This window comes from Delphinapterus leucas, chromosome 1, assembly GCF_059928025.1.
Source record: "Delphinapterus leucas isolate spDelLeu-1000000601 "Yukka" chromosome 1, BTC_Dleu_Yukka2, whole genome shotgun sequence".
Classification (NCBI taxonomy): Eukaryota; Metazoa; Chordata; class Mammalia; order Artiodactyla; family Monodontidae; genus Delphinapterus; species Delphinapterus leucas.
This window is the reverse complement of record NC_143129.1, coordinates 140,484,142-140,501,834: the sequence shown is the minus strand read 5'-3', so window position 1 is coordinate 140,501,834 and position 17,693 is coordinate 140,484,142.

Below are 17,693 nucleotides of genomic sequence, written 5' to 3'. Positions count from 1 at the left end.
TTCCAAGATGGCTGCTGAATCTCCATTTTTATTCTCTAGTCCTTGGAATGCACTTCCATGCCAAGAAGGAAGAAGGCGAGAAGAAAGGCTTTTGCCATAGAGGTTTAACTTTCTTATTCAGGACCAGGTACCCTTTCTAGAGACTCCTGCTTACATTTCATTGGCCAGAACTACATCATATGGCCACACCCGAGTGCAAGGGAGGCTGGAAAATGGAATGTTTTAACAGGGTGTCTTTGCTGCCCCCTCCACACCAAGTTAGTTTTGAGTCCTATAGAAGGAGGAAATTGGTAGCACGTGGGCAGTATATATAGTCTCATTCCATGTTTCCAACAGTTCTGTACGGTAGATAAAGTTATCCCCATTCTACATATAGGAAAGTGGACTCAGAGAAGAAAGTAAATTACCCAAAGTCATACCAAGTAGTGAGTATGCAATCACTACTTCATGGAATAAAGATTTTAAAACAAGCCTGTATCATTCCCAAAGCAAAGGATTCTTAACGATACCAGCCTGTCTCCCTTAGCCTTGTGACCTTGAGCAAGTCACTAAATTTCCCTTAGCCTCCATTCCAAGATCTGTAAAATGAGGATAATCACCCCTGACTCAAGGTTTCTTAAAGCATCAAGTGAGATGGTGAATGCAAAAGGGTTGGAAAGGATAGTATCGATGGGACCCTGATTATTATCCATATACATCTGTCAAAGTGTCTCTCCCAAGGTTGACAAGCAGGAATGGTTCTTGGAGAAGCACAGCTCCCAACACTGGTATTTGAGTTTGCCACCAGTAAAATCTCTTGACTGGCATTTCCTATTTGGGCCCCATGACAGTTTCCCAGGAATTTCCACTGGCTGGGTTTCCTTTGTCCATTCCAATAGCTGCCCATGCAGATAAGTTATGAGCCACATTCCACAGCAGGTCAGATGACAACAACATGCAAACCATTCGTCCATCTCTCTTGCCTTCTTCCTCTGTGGCTGCTCCCCAGCTAGAACTAAACTCAGGCCCCTCCTCTGACTGTGCTTCTCCTGGTGCCCTGTTCCAGGATGGAAAACCATCTGAGCACCGAGGGTGTCAGTCCAGCCACAGACCCACCACAGCACACCCTGTTTCATGCTCTAGTCCTGGGTTCTTGTGCACCTCTGCCTGGAAAGCTTTGCCTTCACTGTTTTCCCCTGGACAGCTTCTCCTCCCCAGCAAAGGTTCAGGCTAACTACCAGAGCCTCCTCTTCTGTACATCTTCCCCTGTGCTTCCAGGAAGATGTTTGTTTTGTTTTACATTCTCTTCTGTATTAGCATGGGGCTTTGTCCATACTTTTATTATAGTGTAACACATAGTTCACCAGAATGAACTAAACCTCATCACAAGTCTGGCTTTGCCTTACTGGGCACCAGAACCTTACCAAAAACAAAGTAATATTGATACCCAGATGCATGTTCATTATACTGAAAGAAGAAAGGATGAAAGGAAGGAAGGAAGGAAGGAAGGAAGGAAGGAAGCTACAGATATAAATGGGGGGAAAAAGTCCCATCTGCTCCTTCCCTTCCTGTCCCTAGTCCTATAATCACTTAGCTATATATCTGGTGTGGCACCACCATGGACAAATCAGAACAAAGAATCACAGCTAGACTGCCAGAGGGCTCCTGCAGAGACAAGCGTTCATTTTTTAGAATCTGGTCATCTTTCCATTTCAACACATCTTTCCATTCCATTCTATGAATACACCATCATTTTTAAAGCCATTTCCCTACTTTGGAAGCTTCTGGTTTTTCACTGTTACAAATGATGCTGGAGTGAATTTGCTTGAAAATATATTTGTGAGCAATGCGCTGGTAAGTCTGTGTGGTAGAGTCCTGGAAATAGGATTTTGGTGGAGACTCCAAACTTAGACTCCCACTAACTGGATATAATCTACCCATTTCCTCAGAATCTCATGGACCCTGGATATTGTTGATCTTTTTAGCTTTTGCAAACCTTGAAAAAAATCTCACTACTTAGTTTGAATTTCTTTGATGATTTAGTGCAAATGAGCATCTTTCTATATGTTTACAGGACATATCTTTTTCTTCTTTTGTGCCATCACTGTTAGCATCAGAATCTTGACTGCAATGGGTTCCACTCAGTCCTGAGATCCATTTCTAACAACACCCCATTAAGTTTTTCAACTCAAGACCATATGACAGTGAGGCAAGAATTTGTTAACAATGACTGAGACAACACTCTGGAATTAGAACTCCAAAAAGTTTTCCCCTTTGGAGTTTATCTGACATCATTGTGTTTGTCAACCATGCACACCATTCACTGAGGTCCTGAGGGCAACTTCCAGACCATCCTCACTGAGCATCTATTGAGGGTCTTTCACTTGTGTGGCTAAAGGAAGAGTTTTATGTGGAGGTTTGTATTTGGGGTTGGTTTTTTTAAATTGTTTTTCCGTTGACTCATCTGCACGGCTTTTGTCTTTGCTTTGTCCCAGTCTGGCCGCATCCCTTCTTGTGAGATGATGTCTAGCTCTGCAGTATTCTGACCTGGGAAGTCACCTTCTCAATTTAGAGCCCTTGGTATTAAACAGTCGTAGTCAATTGCCTTTGTATGATGAGTCAATTGCATTTCATTTCAAAGTCAAGGGGCACCTACTCTGTGCTAGACTTTGGGAATACAAAAATGGATAAGACTCAGTCCCTGTTTCAGGGGGAGCCTGACATCCAGTGGAGGTGAAAGCCACGTAAAGGGGATTGTCATGGTCATATGGTTAAATCACGAAAGAGTGGAACCCAGGTGCTCTGGGAGACAGGTCAGCTCTCTTGCTTCCCACTGATGACATCTCAGGCAGGTGATGTCAACTCTGTGTGCCTCAGTGTCTTCATCTGTAAAATGCAGAACATAGCTTCCCTTACTTAGTAGAATTATTATGAGGACCATGAGTTAATTCAAATAAAGGGCTTAGAACCTGTCATGTAGTAAGTGATCAATAAATGGTGGTTTTTCAAATTACTATCAGTATTATTATAATAGCACAGCAAAGGGACCTAACCCCATCTGGAGGCTACTGGAGAAGGTAATGGCAGGGTCGAATCTTCAAGAGTAGAGAAAGTATATGTAGCCTTGATCTAGAGATGAAAATATCCCATTATTATCATGTACTGAGCAGTGACAATGGGCTGGACATTTAACCTTTATGACCTCACATACAAATGAAAACACTCAGACACAGAGAGGTTATGCAACTTGCCCAAGGTTAACACAGCTAGTAATATATAGTATTTTTATTTCTTCTGTTTTATAGCTAAGAAAGGTAAAGCGTGAAGTGGTTTTAGGGGCAAGATTTAAATCCATATCTCTCAAACTCCTAAACCCGTATTCTTCCCACTATGCTATGTTGCCATCCACGGGAGTATATGAGTCTTGTCTCATTGGGACTTTTGAACAAAACATGGGCTTCTTTATGCTTTGGTTTTCTTCTGTCTAAAGTAGGCATCTCCACACCTCTCCTCTCTGCACACAGCCCTTCTTTCAAGCTCCAGGAGAGTCTGTGACAATGAGTGGGCTCCCTCTGCAAGATGCCTTGATTCCTTTAAAGAAAGGCAGCCAGGAAATGCAAAGTATGGTGATGGTGGCCTTTGCAAGGGTGGGTGATGAGTGGAAACTTCCTGACATTTCAAGTGACAACATCAGAAAGGAAGTGGAATTTTCCTGAGGCACAGGCAGGAGATCTCACCAGCTATTGATCTGGGTGTGCATCTCACATTTAACCCAGTGATTAATTTGGAAGGAAGCAGCATGCATGCTGGGCTTTCATTTAGTGAGTTTAAAAGCATACTGGCTTCTGATTTATTTTTTCTTTATTCGTGCAGGGCTGTTTTATTGCTAAGGGTTGAAATGACAGGCTTCCCAGCAGGCTGTAAAGACAGGTAAAATTTAAATAAGAAACATAAAATCTTTCAAGGCACTCTATTTATCTTTTATAATTTATTAATCACACCTAGTGAAGGCTGGTTGACCCTCTGGGAACAGTTCAGCAAAGGAAAACTATTCAGCAGGATCAACTTGCCAATCCCCTTGCTTTTCTTTTTCTTTTTTTATGGATGAGAAAACTAAGGATCCGAAATAGGAAGTAACTTGTCCGAGTCATAATACGGGTTAGAAATGAAGTTAAGTCCTAGCCCTGCCTGGCAACCTCGGGATCACTGAAACACAAGGAATACGTGTAGAGCTCCAAATATGTTCCCAAAATATTCAAAGTATTTTCAAAACAAATTGATGAATTAACATAAGCACTCCCTTGTCTACATCTCTTTAGTTTTCCTAAAGAACAAACTTCAGGGTGAGGCTTACAAGATCTTTAAGAGCTGGCCTCTGCTTAACAGACAAGCTTCATCTCTGTCTTTCCTCCTTTGAACTCACCCATTTATATGGAACATCTTTATCTTTTCCCATATAGAATATCCTTCTTACTGCTGGGTCGATGAATATGCTGTCCGTCTGCCTGGAACATTTCTCCCTGGATGGGTGGATGGATGGATGTATGAAAGAATGAACAAACAACCTAGGACCTGGGTCTATAGCTCATTTCATTAGAAGTCACTGCCTCATTAGGTGAGTGCTCATTCAATCAGTTCAAATTACCTCTAACCCCAAGAATTTTAACTTCTCTAGCATGACTTTATCATTTGCCTGAGATTCTCCAATTGTAACCTTTGTGTCTGAAATGACCCACTTAATTCAGGAAGCTGCCATACTTCCTGTGATACAAGTCTTCCCTCTTAAAAATTCAAGAAATTCTCTCCATTTGATGCCTTACTAGGAAAATCCACCCCCCCCATTTATAAGCACATGGATTCCAAGAAATCAAATAAAAATTTGAGAAGTTCAGAGTGAAAGAAAAAAAGAAAAAGCATTCGTATTATGTAAGTGAGCCACATTACTTTGAAGGGTGGTACAAGCTCAAAAAGCAGGCATTTCCAAAAGGGATTGGGGATGTACAAGACATGATATAAACGTGATGGGCTGCTGAGGGGCAGGTAGAGATCACAGGGTGGGAGGGCTGAGTGAGCATGGAGAATATGTCTTGACTATGTTGTTAGCATCACGGAAAAGACAGAACCCTAAAATAAAAGGGTGGAGGGATGGAGTGCTGGGAAATTTGGGCAATAGGTACACATTTTATTGAGTACCTACTATGTGCCAAGCCCTGTTCTGGGACCTGGATGTTTTCAGAGAAAAACATGTGATGGAAAGAAAGTTAAGAATTCAACATCATGGAAACCTGGATTTCAATTTCAGTTCTATCACTCATTACCAGTTTGATCTTGGATGGTTTATTTGGGTCGCCTCATTTGTAAAATGTGTGTGTCCTTTTGTCCTTTAATGTTTATCAATAGCCTACTATGTGATTCAGACACTATGCTAGGCACTGGACACCCAAGAGTGAACAAGACAGATATGGTCTCTGCCCTCCCAGAAGCTTACTGAGTAAGGGAAGAGACTGACAAGTTATTAGAATAAGGTATTTGCTGTGGGACCATTAGCAGGGCTGAGATAACACTTGATATACAGGACTATTAGGATTAAATGAGATTAAGTATTTGAGAGCCCACCATGCCTTTGATAAGAGCACAGGACAGGACTGGAACAAGACTGCCTGGGTTCAAATCCCAACGTGGCCACTTATTAACTATATCACTTAAGGAAGTTACTAACCCATTTTCCTCATCTATAAAATGGGCATAATGACAGTACTCAACTCATGGGGCTGTTAAGAAGGTTAAATAAGTTACTATATGTAAAGTGCTTAGAAGAGTGCCTGGCACACACTAAATACACAGTTGATATTTATTAATTATTGTTTCTGTCATTGTCGTTTGCACATGCTGGCCCACGTGGGTGCTCACAATCGCAAGTTCCCTTCCTCTACTCCATTGCTCTTCTGAAAGTCCACGGCCCTGGCAGAGAACGGTAGTCCATGTTCATGTTCCATCATATATCAAAGACTCAGACTGGTAACTACAGAAAGGATTGTTCTCAGTATAATTTGTAATTTATTCCTATCCAAGCAATTTGCCTTGTTGAGCCTTTGAAGAGCACAGAGTTCTTTCCTGTACTTGGCTGAACTGAGCACAAAAGGTCATGGTAAAATTAGAGCTACAGGGATGAGAGCGCCTGGAAAAGAACTTGGGCCCCAAATGGATGACAACTGGCTCCTTCCCTGGGAGCCTCATAGGAGAAAAGGCCACGTGTTGATGTTCAGTCATAAGGGGCCTTTTGGCCTCACACACTTGTGAACAATGCTTGGCTCTGCAGGTACAAGCTGTACAATCTCCTGGGTCATGTCTACATCTTAGGATCACCATGAGGATTATATGGAATGACTAATTTTCAAATGCCTGGCAGTCGTCCAGCCTTGTCATCAAACGATGTTCATTAAATTCTCAGAGCAAGAAGAGCTTGCTTCAGGGAGATCAGCTTGGTGCTTTGTGTCCACCTAGAGGGGTGGGATAGGGAGGGTGGGAGGGAGACGCAAGAGGGAGGGGATGTGGAGATGTATGTATATGTATAGCTGATTCACTTTGCTGTACAGCAGAAACTCGCACACCACTGTAAAGCAATTATACTCCAATAAAGATGTAAAAAAAAAAAAAAAAAGAAGAGCTTGCTTCTTCTCAGCACTGAGTGGTGGTTGCAGCGGGGTTACGGTTCTGCTAGTCAAACAGCTAAACAGCTCTCCTCCTCCAGTGTCTGAAGATCTGGTCTACACCCTCCCAGGAATGCAGCCTTAGAATTAATGGTCAAGCTCCATGAAGGTAGGCACTGGTGAGTCTTGCTCTGCGTTGTGGTCCCAGATGCCCCCTGGCATGCAGCAAGAATGCAAAGAATACTTGCTGGAAGGATAAACTGTAAGGACAGGCATAGAAATATAGCACGTTTGGAAGGAGGCTGGCGTGGTGAAGGGACTCAGCCAAGCCACTGTGCAAGGAACATTTGTGGAACTAAGGCTGCAAAACTGGAGAAGGAAGGCTGGGGAGACAGAGGTCTTGTGAAAGGTGATTGAATCAGTCAGAGTTCAGCCAGTAAGAGAGACAGATAACTGAGATAGATAGGTAATAGATGACAGATGATAGATAGATAATAGATTCATTAAAGGAAAATTAATGTTATATATATATATATATATACATATCTCAAATCATCATGTTGTACACCTAAAACCAATACAATGTTATATGCCAATTGTATCTCAATTTTTAAAAATGTTAAATAAATAAATAAAAGTAAGGGAGCTGTTTCAATGACACTTGGGAAAGTTAGGATCTGTTGTGTCAATACCAAGAAGTTCATGTGCCTGATTTTTGTCTCTTTCTTGTTTGATTTTATTAAACAATACCACTCCAAAAAAAGGGGAAAAAAAAGTGAGAAAATTTACAATCCACATTGTTACAGGAATAGCACAAGTTTGCTTTTTAATAGAATACCAACTATGTGAGGGTAAAATCTTCTATAACCGCAAATCCCATCAATTTTTGTCTGAAAGCAAGCACAGCAAATCAAGGAGAAAGAAACTCAGTTTATTTATAGATTTAAAAATTCCAGTCACGTTTCATATATTCAATGAACTAAGGGCTTTTGATTTACATATAGGAAGCATATGCAAACAGATTGAAGAACAGCCTTAAACTCTGAGGAAAACCTATTACATAGGGACTCATTTGTAGACCAACCCCCGAAATAAAATTTAGCAAGAAATGTACTAAGTATTCACATTTTTCTAAGCAATGCATTAATAATCAATTTTATATTATCTGTACAACAGATTAAAAAAAGAGGGAAATCTTTTAAAAGGAAATTTAGTAATTTACAATTCTTATTGTTATTACAATTGTTGTTAATGACCCTGTGTAATCTGGGGAGCTGGCTAAGCAAACATCTCCAGGTAAGCAGTCAGGAAGGGAAGACCCACAGGGAGGTGAAGCCATTGAAGACCCCTGCCAGCTGTGTGGACCAGGAGAGACTTCCTGGGGAGTTAGGGTTAGAGCAGGGACTTCAGAGAAAGATTCAGACAAACAGAGAGGATGGGGAGGACATTTCATGTGGAGGAAATAGCAAGGCAAAGGTGCAGAGGCGGTGGGCTCCTGGTATGTTCGAGGGGCGTACAGACTGTGGGAATGGGAAGGCACCAGACTTAATTCAACCCTGGGGGCTGCGTCTAGCTGATATCACACAGAGGCTGTGTGGTTTCCCTGAGCTTCAATTTCCTCCCTCGTGGACTGGATGTTATACATTATCTGCTTCGTCTGCCTCTCAGGGAAGAAGATTTGGACCCAATTGAAGAAAGAACTTCTTAACAGGTGGGAATGGGTTTCTGAGTCCTTGCTATGGGCAGGCTTATTGGGAGGGTGACCTGTGAAGACCGCTCCCATGCCCACGATTTTGTGATCCCACGAGTCAGAGATGCAGGCCCTGCTTCTGACGTTGCCCCTCACACATCAGCCTCACTCAAATATTCAGTCAACATTTGTTGCTGGCCTTCTCTGCACCAGGCACAGTAAGATCTGAGAGGCACTTAGTTGAAATGACACCTCCATCACTTCAGTTTTAACACCCAATAAATCTCTTCCTAGGAATTGAGAAGGTGCCACCGACAGCCTTAAAATTACATCACAACAAAGACAGGACAGTTAAAACCATGTACGTCAACTTGTAGGGGGAATGCCAGATTTGTGGATCACGTGGCCTGGGGCAAAAGCTTCGACCTCACCCCTCGGGCAAACACAGTGGTGGCTACATTGCACACGTCGGTCTGTAGTGAATCGAGACCTCGAAATTCTACACGAGGATATCGAATCTCTTCAAATTGCAAAAATATTTTAGACACTCTTTCACCTCTTGAAACCCCTGCACCTATTATTGTATCCTCTTCCTGAAATCCTTGCAGCCTGTTTCAGGTATATAATGCTGCATAACAAAGTGCCCCACACATAATGCTTTAAAACCACAAAAATCTTTATTTTGCCCCCGAATCTGCAATTTAGGCTGGCTGAGAGGAAACAGTTCACCTCTGCTTCACTCAGTGTCAGCTGGGTGCCATGAAGCCTGGGGGCTGGAATTAGCCAAAGGTGGGCTCCTGGGCATCTCCTTCTAATGTGTGTGGCTTTTCCACGTGGTGTCTACAGCATGGCAGCTTCAGGGTAGCCAGACTTCTTACCAGTCAGCTCAGGGCTCCCGAGGCATGTATCCCAAGAGAGAAAGAACCAAGGAGAAGTTGTATTGCATTTGGGTGACCTGGCCTCAGAAGTCATATGCATCGCTTCTCTGCCCTCTCTGGGTGGAAGCAGTCACAGGCTGCCACCCAGATTCAAGAGCAGGGAACACAGAACCCCCTACTTCCCCATGTGAGGCATGCCAGTCCCATTGTGAGAGGAGCACGTGGGACGGGAGATATATCATGGTGCATATATCTCTGAAAAGTATAATCTGTATCCACTCTTTTCCTGTCTGAAAAACTCGTGCTTCAAGACCCAGCTCAAATATCACCTGCTTTATAGAGCTCCCCGCCCACCCCCCACCATCTCCCCGAGGGCTAGTTACCTCCTCGATGGGGCCTAACTGCACCTGGTACATCTGCCTTCAGAGCACTTAGCACCCTGAAATGGTGCTGTCTGTCTCTTTCTGGAGACTGTGAACGGCGAGTTCTTCAAGGTCTGGAGCTGTAACATGTATTTCAATGCTCCTAGCTTTCGGTCCTGGGGAGGTGCTTAGGAAATAGACGTTGCTACAAGCTAGACGGGGATTATCATACCCTGGACTACCTGCAGCAGAATGCCTGGGTGCTTAATCAAAATGCAGACTCCCAGATCTGCATCAAACCTGCTGCACTGACTCTTGGGGGTGGGGCCATAGAAGCTACATTTATTCAACTCCTTGGATGATTCCAATGGGTATCAACCTTTGCAAGCTATTGTATCCCCAATGCCTAGTACCATGCCTGGCACGTGCTTGCCACTCAATAAATACCTGCTGAATGAATAAGTGAGTGAATGAATAAATATTTTTAGACTCGACTAGGTACACAAGAGTCAGTTTGCTCTTTTGGCTAACATGACATCCAGGTCTGCCTCCAGAGTCAGATAAGCAGACATCCCTCTAGGTTAGGCCCAGGTGGGACTGAATGGCCCCACTGCCCCTTAAATGGGCTGGCTTCCTGGAGGAGGTGGCTGAGCCAGTAGAAGGGAGAGGCTCTTGGCAGGTGTAAAGCTGGTGCATTATCTCACCCTCTACCATTAGGCTCCTTTCCCATCCCCACCTCCTGCTCATCTCCCCACCCCCAAGCATCCTGTCACATCCCAGATCAGAACCATTCTGGAAGCAGTATTTGCTCGTTTGACATTTCAAAATAGCATCGAGGAGGCTAAAGATAGCTAGGTTACAAGGGAGGTTAAACAGCTTGCCAAACGACGCTGAGCAAATTCGGTCTTCTCCGCGTCGTCCAAAGAGTACTTTGATGTTTTCTCTGTTTGCGGGAGTAGAGTACTGGATGAAGGGGGAAGAGGATATTGAGCCAGAAGCCAAATTCACAACCTTGGTGTGAATTCAGTGAATGGTAAAGGGGTGTGTATTTCAGAGGTCTAGTTAACAAACTCTGCTTTCTCTAGCTGTCTGGGACAAAAAGCCTGACATGGTAACACCCTGCTTGCTGGGCTGCCTGCGTGGCCCTGGGTCTACCTATGCATCTGGTTTCCACTGGGACCAACACACCATGAGGAAACGATTTGTCCATTTGAGATAGTAAAATTTTTTAAATGTCACTAGCCTTTTACTTCCTTTTCATTTCTTCCTGGCTCGCTCCCATTTTAACTCAATTGCCCCAAGCCAGGACTACGTGACTGTGGATGTGGGAAGGTGGAAGCCAAGAGCGTGGTGACAGCGCGGAGATGCCGTGTTCTCCAGGAACCAAGTATCCACGGAGAGATCGGCGCGTCCAAATAATAATACTTACCATTTATGGACTGTTTACTGTTTGCCAAGCACTCTTCTAAGTTTCTTACATCCTCTATTTCATTAATTCTCACAACAGCACTATGCCTTAGGTAATATTGTGGCCTCCCTATAAATGAAGATCTGCCAGTGCTGTAGAGATGGGATTCCAATCCAGGTGCGTCTGACTCCAAAGCCGGCTCTCCTCCCAACCATGTTACAGCATCTCCCTTTACAGAGACAGACAAGGTCCATCTTCCCCCACAGGCCCTGCATTGAATCCATTCCAGAAATCACAGCAGCTTCAAAGAGCAGACGGGTGCCCCTTGCGATGGGCAGGCCACCATGGCAGAATGGTGGGGAGGGACACTCACACCCAGTGACTCAGCAGCCCAGCCCACTCGTCTGACCTTTTCCCATGTCACAGATATCTAATGAAAGGGTCAGCCCTGCTTGCGCCCCTGCAGCCCCAGGGGCAAGTGGCAACCTGAGTCACAAGAGACGGACTGAATGTCAGAGTTGAAGTGAGTATCTCTGCCTCACCCTCTCTAAATGTGACCGCAGCTGCCCATTCAGTGGTGGCAGTGCTGTCACAGCCAGAACATGTTGGCAGAGAGGCAGGCAGGGTGCCTGAGGGGGCAGGATGCTGGTCGTCTGGCTACCAAAGAGGGGGCCGGGGGGAGGCGGCCCAATTATGCCTGGCTTTGGTTCCAAGCTCTATAATCGGATTCAGGTGCTTCCAAAAGCTCCTGCCTCTTCCGAGCAAATTCAGTGAAGGGCAGGGGGAGGGTGCGCTAATGGTTTCCACATTGGGGGCCCTCAGCAGCGAGGCCTCTCAAGCTCAGGGGTGAGGAATCTGACCTCGCCTCCAAGTAAAGCCCTGCTCTATGGAACGCAAACGTGTTCGTTAAGCACCTCTTAGGAGTGAGGGTCTTCGGCCTTTTGGGCTGGACTCTGGGAATATGGTAAATAAGCACACACAGATGCAGACCTCCCGGAGCTTACAGCTGGTGGGAGAGACAGAGAATGGACCAGAAAATTGCAATACAGAGTGAGGAAGCCTGCAGGCACTGTAGGAGCAAAGAGAAGGCCACCTACCCAGATTTAGGGGTTCAGGGGAAGGGTTGGTTCCCTGTGTTAGTGGCTGAGGCCGTGGACTGAAGAGGAGTGCATCAGGGAATCTGGGGGTTCCAGGAGCAGGGAAAACAGCCCATGAGAAGAACATGAGGTGGGGGAGGTGTAGGGCAGGCCAGAGAGTAGGTGCAAAGGCCCAGAGTGTAAGGGGTTAAGTTAGGAATGCGGAGTGGTTGGTAAAAACTTTCAGTCTTGTAATCCAGCAAGGGGAACGACTGAAGAATTATAAGAAGGCCAGAGATATAAGGAGATCTGTTTAGAAAGGTCAGTCTGGCCAGGATGGGACAAGCTGCATGCAGGGGGGCCAGTGAGGAAGCAGTGGGGGTGATTCAGGGCAATGCCAGTGATGTCCCAGACTCTGGCGGAGAGGAGGGGAAGGGTACCTCTAGTTATGAGGCCAAATCAACAAATTATATGGTCCTTGCCTTCAAGGAGAAAACAGTTTTAGCTGAAAAAACATTTTCTCCCTTAATTCATCCCAGCCTTATGAGACCGGAAGGGAGCTTAGGGGTCATTGAGTTCAATCTCCTTTGGCAAGAAGTCCAGTGGTTTTCAATCTGGGTTTGAACTCCTTCAGTGCGGGGAGGGAATGGTGGAATATTGGGCAGCTTGGGAAGAGTCTGGGTGGGCAGCTGGCCTGGACACAAGCTTTCTTGAAGTTTCAGAAACCCTTGGACCTGAGAGGCTGTATATCCTCCTGGCAAAGCCCCTGGCTCCAGGCAATGGGGCAGTTTTGAGGCAACATCTATTCTGTCAGCTGTGATGGAGCAGGCTGCTGCCCTCCCCCAGAAGAGGCGGGCCACAGAGGCTGGTTGGGGGCTGAGGCCACTTTTCTGCCAATAGACCCACCCACAAGCGCTTGCTGAGAGACTGCCCCGTGCCCAGCCTTGTTCCTGGAAACTGCTGTGATAACACTCCTGGGTTAGAACCAACACTGGCTGACCTTTTACATGGGCAGGATCCACAGGAAAAAGTTGTTGAAAATTTAATGACAGCAATTCCTGAGGCTCGTAAAACTCTTTTAACTTTCTCTAAGCACAGATAACAACATCTTCTCTTACCCTGAGTCAGGTTCTACAGCTCTAAAGCACTCAGTCACTCAGTGTCGTGCTTGATCCGCAGACAAGCCAGGGAGAGGCAGAGATCCTGGGCCCTAGAGCCCAGTGACCTGGACTCAAATCCTCACTCTCCCCCATATGACAGTGTGACTGTGGTCCTTGCCTTACCTCTCTGAGCTTCCTCTTCTGTAAAATAGGGAAAACACACCTATTTTGAAAGGTTGCTGGAAGCGTTAAATGAGAAGATACTGCCTAGCCCAGTGCTTGGGAAAGGCTCATTTCCTCTGCCTTATTTCTCTCCCATTCCTATATTCCAAACAAGGGCATATCCAAGGGTGCAAAACTAGAAGAAGTGGTGGCATACAGTGTCTTAGTCAGCTCAGGCTACTATAATAAAATACCATAGACTGGATGGCTTAAATAACAGACATCTGTTTCTCATGATTCTGGAGGCTTGGAAGTCTGGGTGCCTACATGGGCAGGTCTGGTGAGAACCCTCTTCCTTGCTTGCAAATGGCTGCCTTCTTGTTGTATCCTCACATGACATAGGGAGGAAGCTCTGATGTCTCCTCCTCTTCTTATAAGATCACTAATCCTATCATAAGAAGATCCACCCTCATGACTTCATCTATACCTAATTACTTCCCAAAGACCCTACTTCCTAATGCTATCACCTTGAGGGTTAGGGCTTCAACATATGAATGTAAGGGAACACAAACAATTTGTCCATAACACAGTGGGTCTGAAATAAACCTTAGTTTTCCTTTTCCTCCGCTTCAAGGCCCTGAACTAGGGCTATCTCTTCTCCAGCCTTCTTTTTATGCATCTTCTTGTGCTTCCTGGCAACCCCCTGTGAGAATGTAATGAGAGCCATGGAGCCTCTCTCCTGAAAATGCACGTGTATATAAATAGGTACCATGCACACCTTCTTACCTACCCAATTTTGCTTACAATTTTGCAGAGGTCACAGATCCCTGAAGCTCATTCATGAACTCTAATTTAAAACCTGCCAGAGCGCCCACATGACACAAAGTACCTTTTGCCACAAATTGTGGTTCCGTTTTCTAATTTCCCCAGGTGGATTATAAACTACAAGAAATGGGGGACCAGCTATTCTTGTTCAAGTCTGTATGCCATGTAATGACTAGAGAGAGGTAGGTATATAGTGAATATTAATTGAATGCTTTGGTGGATAAATGGATGGATGGATGGATGGATAGAAAGAAGGATGGATAGATGGATGGAAAGGTGGTTGGTGGGCATGTGGGTGGGTGTGTAGACAGATAAGATGGATAGATAATAGATAAATGGGTAGATGGATGGCGGGTGGGTGGACAGATATGTGGGTGCTTTGGGTGGGTAGATAAGTAGAGGGATGGTTGGGTGGATAGATGGGTGGATGGATAAGATGATGAGCATGTTGTCACGCTCAGAGAAGGGCCCAACCAAGCTCTCCTTGAGAAGATAAATTCATGGTGGGGGGGACCTGAATACTGGAGGACATTGAAAGCCCTGGCTAAAGACCTCTGAGTTAATTCAGTAGAGAATATAAATATAAATTCTAGAGGGATCAGAAGCAGAGGATGCATGGAGGGAACAACGTGATAGCAGGCTGGGTCTGAAGCAGGGCATTGGGCTGGGGTGGGAGAAGGAGACTCTGAGTCAGAAAGCCAAGTAGGAAGATGGACAAGAGGTGGGGGAACCTCTGATGGAAGTACTGAATGGAAAGCAGAAGCTGCAAGACCCATTTCTAAGGCAAACTGGAGAGAAGGCAGGACCCAGTAGGGAAGGGAGAGGGCTGAATGGAGACACAAGAATTCATCGTCCGTGAAATTCTCTGAGCCATTCATTCAACGATCGTTTGTTGAGCCCCTCCTGTGTGCCAGGTTGTTGTAGGCACTGAGGAGAAGTCCCAGTCTTTGCCGTCAGATAAGAAAGACAGAAACACTAGTAAAAGTTAAAATTTACAGAGCACCTACTATGCACCAGCCACTATTCTGAATGTTTAAAGTGACTCTCCTCAACAACAACCGTACGAGGGAGGTATTATTATCATCCCTGCTGAACAGGTAGGGAGACTGAGGCACAGAGAGGGTAAGTTACTTCCCAAAGTTAATACAATCAGTTAAAAGTGTGAGGGTCAGGATTGGAACCCAGGTTCCAGAGCCTATGTGCTTCATCACTGCACTATATTGCTGCCTTAAATGAATGGTGAAGCAATAGTCGTAATGCAAGGTGATGAAAGACATGTTGGCAGTCTGAACTGGTACAGTGGGTTATAGAAGGGGTGGGGGGCGGGGTGATTGACTCTGGTTGGGTGAGTCGAAGAGGATTTGAGAGAGGAGACCCTTTGGAGCTGGGCCTTGAAGAATGAGTAAGGTTTTTTAGGCATCCTGCGAGTAAGGGGTACAGGTGAAGAATGAGGGGAAGGGCATTCCAGGCAGAGAAATCAAGCTGTGCAAAGGCGAAAGGCACTGAGGCATGAAACAGCAGAGACCCGTGCAGGTAATTGTAAGTAGTTCTATGGGACTGCTTTGCAGGACTGGGAGTTGGGAAAAGGGGAGACAAGCTGCATGTTGGAAATAATGCTTGGGGATGTTCCCTCATACTTGTGTGAAGATTTACGACGTTCAACACATTTTTCTGTCTCTTTTGATCACTCTGAACAACCCCAACGAGTAAGCAAGTCAAACAGTAAGTCTATCCCTGTTTTGCAGATAAGGAAACAGGTCAGAGAAATTACATGACTGGTCTAAGGTTGTATCAGCATGTAACAAGAGACCAAACTAGATCCTCTGACGTCTCACTTGAATAATCTGGGCACTTCTGGCACACAAAGCATTTTGCTGAGCATTGGTAAAAAAGATGAATACGATTGAGTGCTCTGTGTTTTCTGCTACAAAGGGAAAGATAAGGCAACTCAGATCACCAAAGGACTGGATATAAAGCCTTGAGAGAAAAATAACTACCAAGAATAATCAGCATGGGCATAGCGCTTCACAGTTGCAAAGCACATGAACAAACAGAACCTTACTTGTTATCTAGGAAGACAGTCTGTGGCAGACTGTACGTATAATATCTTTGTTCCCATTTTTTAGTTGAGAAAATTAAGGTTCAGAGATAGTAATCGATTTGCCTAAGGTCACACAGCTTGTAGGTGATAAAGCTAAAGACTCAAACATAGTTCTTTCTAACACCAAAGTACAAAACCCATGAGATCTGTTAATATGATAATAGCCAGGATCCATCCTATGATTACTATGTGCTAGCCACTACGTTCAATGCTTGTCATTTCATTTCTGCAAATGTACCATGAGACAGATGCTGCTGTTAAGCTCATTTTAAAATAAAGAAAATTGAAACTCAAAACAGCTAAGGTCCTCCCATCACTAGGATGATCAACCAACCACCACACAAAGCCCCTGCTCTTTGGCACCATGCAATACTGTCCTCACTGACTTTGGACTCTTGTCTAGCCCACCTGAACTAAGGAAGAAAATGCTTTGAGCTTTGCACAAAACCTCTGTGAAAGCAGGTACATTTGATGATGAAAAGTTTCTAACTATTCTATACAATACTATCCCCTTTGTGGGTGAGCCAGTTAAAAAGGCTTTGACTGAAAATCCACTGGTTTCCAAGACTCCTGGGATATCCCTGGTTCCTTCACAATCAGGACTAGAGACGATGACTTTCATTGCTCTGGGAAAGAAAGGGCTTAGACTGGGCAGGAGCCAGGCACGAGATAGGCCTGGGCTGCAGGGCACCATGCCCTTGGCCTGGGTGGAGAAGTCGGCAGGCTAGAGCTGGGATAACAGAAGAACCAGCTAACATTAACTGGGTGGTGACTTTGTGCTAGATACCCTTCCTAACCTTTAACAGAAATCATTCACCCTTTCATCTGCCCAGTGAGGCAGTAACCATTACAGCAATCTTCCAGATGAGAAAATTGAGGCCCAGAGAGCTTAAGTGACTTGTCCAAGATCATACAGCAAATAATTACTGGAAGTAGATTTCCAGCCCAGCTCTTCCGGCCCCAGAGCCTATGTGCTAATCTACATGTTACACCTGGAGGAGGCTTTTGTAGCCAGCAAGCAGAACTCTCCATTTAACCTTTAAGGAGGGCCCAGAGAGGTCATAAAACTTCATCAATAACACACAGCATCACCCAACTCTCAGTCCAGTACTCAAAAGTTTCCACTCCAGAGCCATTCCACTCCTCCTTCCTCACCTCCCTCTTCTTTGTGGTAGCCTTGCCTCCAAGCTGGCCTTGTAGGTTAATGGGAACCAGCTCAGGAGTCAGTCAAACTGGGGGTTAAATCTTGGTTCTATAACTTACCAGTTGTAGGTACTTGGACAAGCTGCATGGTCTCTCAGCCTCAGTCTTCATATCTATCAAATTGTTATATAGTCTTATTCACCTAGAAGGGGGATTGAAAGGGTTAAATGAGGTACTGTTGGGTCCTTCTGCATCATTGTGAAGAACACCATCTATTGGACAGCGCTCGTCCTGAACGACATCCAGCACAGACTAGGTC